The sequence below is a fragment of the Marmota marmota genome, unplaced genomic scaffold (assembly GCF_001458135.2).
Source record: "Marmota marmota marmota unplaced genomic scaffold, marMar, whole genome shotgun sequence".
Taxonomy (NCBI): Eukaryota; Metazoa; Chordata; class Mammalia; order Rodentia; family Sciuridae; genus Marmota; species Marmota marmota.
The window spans coordinates 52430-55584 of record NW_026007382.1 but is presented as its reverse complement, the minus strand read 5'-3'; the positions used below and the strand labels follow the sequence as shown (position 1 = coordinate 55584).

At 33.7% G+C, this 3155-nt stretch overlaps 1 protein-coding gene across 1 annotated transcript in view; it reads right to left on the bottom strand.

Annotated features, from left to right (window-relative positions):
- The window catches only part of LOC107133722 (XK-related protein 3-like), a 24912-nt gene that overhangs the window by 20845 nt on the left and 912 nt on the right, over positions 1–3155 (bottom strand).

Genomic DNA, 3155 nt, shown 5'->3' with positions numbered 1-3155 from the left:
AATATAATATGTCATGAGCTGTGTAATGTTTTGAACAACCAATAAAAAAAAAAAAAGATAATGCAAAAGGAAACTGAGACAAAAATGAAACAAAAATGGAACAAAAATTCATTATATCAGCCTTTCTATCCTCCTGAAATGCCCATCCATCCTTTCTCCCTATCTATTCCTCAGACACAAATAGTTTTTCCTCAGACGTAAGCGGTTTTTCTTCAGGCTCACCCATCTCCAGGGACAGGCAACTTAAAACCAAAGCAAAACAAAATGAAAGAAGAATCTTAAAATGGCTACTCATCCTCTTGCCCTGCCCTCAGGGGTGAGAAGTTTACCTTATCACTTACCCTCAGTCGTTCCCCGTGCGGGCCACCAAATGCAGCAGTCTGGCTGGGCACAATTCACGAGTCACTTGTCAAGCAGGAACAAACTTTATTTTTAGCATCCACACTGCATGCCACACCACTCAAGCTCTCCAGGAATTCCCGTAGAGCTCAACCACCACCTCCAGCACTTCCGTGAGCACTCAACTGGAACTCTACCCACCAACTCCACCCACGCGAACTTTCTAGGAATTCCACCAGAGCTCCACCGGAACTTAGGGAACTCCACGAACTCCACCCTGGCAAAACACCAGGCGCCATCCCGACTTGGCTGAGGCTCTCAACATCCGGCTGCGGCTCTCAACAAGTATATAAAATATTACTTATATATTTTATATATAAAATATTATTCATATAGTACATAAAATGTTATTTGTATATTATATGTAATATGCCAAATACTATATTCAATATTTTATATGTATATGTTTAAAATGTTCAAGATATAGCTCAGAGCACTTACTTGTCTAGCATATGACAGGCTCTGGGTTCAATCCCTAGTAGGGAAAAAAAAATTTTTTTGTATAAGAAAGGTATAATACAATCATATTGTATGTTTACATTACATCCATGGGAAAACTGCTAAAAAGCAGAATAGAAATCTTAAAAAAAGAGAATATGAGAAATGTGAATAATAGATATTAACATGTTTTTCCAACTATTTGATAACCATATAACTATATGTAATTCATTTGTTTTGTATATCACTTGCACATGAAAAATACAAATACAAGTTTCACATACAAGTATATAAACATTTATTGTTATTTAAAAATGCATGTTATTTAAAAATGCAAAATTCATATGAAATTTCTTCATTTCTGCTTAGGTTAAAAGTAGTTTTCCTGATAGAATTTGTCAGAATGTTGTAAATAAGTATAAAATTTTCCAGAGTAATTGTAAGTATACATTTTAAGTATACACGTATATTGTAAATACCCTGTCTGAAGGGGAGAAATCAGAGTTTTTCCCAAAGCATTCTCTCTTTCATAGATTTCTATTTAAGAAGGAATGTCATTATGATAAGTAAAGAAAGGGTATAAAGGATAAAAACAAATTAATGACTTAATAACAATAAGATTATTTTAAAATGAGGAGGTAGGCAATGTTTATGTTGAAGATATTTTTACCAAATATTTTATTACCTATAATTACTCACTTTTCTTTAATTTGGATATCCTGGAGTGGGCAGCAGGAGGACTAGGGATTAAATTCAGAGGTACTTAACCACTAAGCTACATCCTCAATCCTTTCTATATTTCTTAATCTTAAAACAGGGTCTTGCAGAGTTGCTTAGGCCTCACTAAATTGTTGAGGCTTCTCTCAAACCTAAGATCCTCCTTCTTCAGCCTCCCAATACAGATTATAGGGTGTGAATCATATGCTCAGCTAATTTAGATAATTTCAAAGATAATGAAAAATAAGCAATTCAGTATCATCTACTTGAAGGCATATTTTTATTTTTACATGTTTATTACAAAAATTATTACTCTAAGAAACACAAAATATTAATTTTGATTAAAATATCTAATTACATTTTTTTCTCACTGCTTAAGCTTATGGTTTCTTAATATTAACCAAAAGCTACTTACTTATTGAATTTGGTACTAATTTGTACTTCCATTTTTCTTGTTTACTCATAAGATCTTTACATTTAAGAGATATAATCAAACCTAAATTAAATGAGCTCAGGTCAATGACCCAAAATAATTTAATACACTTGGGATTAATTTTTTTGGCACTGAAAAACTTTTAATTTGAACTTGTACTAAAGTACAGATTTTCTGTATAGGATTCTAAGTTTAAGTTGCCTCAACAACTTAGGGGGCTGGGGTTGTGTGGCTAAGCAGTACAGCGCTTGCCTTGCACATGTGAGTCCCTGGTTTGGATCCTCAGCATCACATAAAAATAAACAAATAAAATAAAATATTGTGTCCATCTACAACTAAAAAATAAATATTAAAAAAAAACACAAACACAACTACTTAGGGAGGCCCTAAGCAAGTAAGGAAGACCCTGTCTCAAAGTAAAAAATAAAAAGGACTGGGAAAGTAGTGCTCTTTGTTTAATTCCCAGTACCAAAAAGAAAAACAAAAACAACAACAACAACAAATATATATATATGTATATATTCCCCCCCCGCCCTCACACAAATCAACACAGTAACAAATTATAAGGAAATAGATTTTTTTTTGTACCAGAGACACTCTACTCCAGAGCCCATTCTCAATCCTTTTTATTGTTTAAGATAGGTACTAGCTAAATTGCTGAGGTAGACCTTGAACTTTGAATATTCCTGTCTCAGCCTTTCCAGTGGCTGGAATTACAGGCATCCACACTATGGCCTATGTAACTACATATTAATATTTCAAGTTTTAGCTATAAATTCTAGGTGCCTTGAAAACCTACAATTAAAATGGTAGATCCCTTCAACTTACAAGGAAAATGAGATGATTTTTCAAAGAGTTTCTCTCTTTTTTCTATTCTCATTTTTAAAATATAAACTGTTATCTTTATTTCTCCAAACTATTTAAAATACCTGGGCTGGGCACAGTGAAACACCTGTAATCCAGGAGGCTTGGCAAACTGAGGCAGGAGGATTTCAAGTTCAAAGCCAGCCTTCATAATTTAGTAAGGCCATAAGCAACTCAGTGAGACCCTGTCTCTATAAATAAAATACAAAATAGGGCTAGGAATGTGGCTTAGTGGTCCAGTGCCCTTGAATTCAATCCCCCACATTAAACAGAAAAACCAAACCAAACCAAAAAAAAAAAAAAA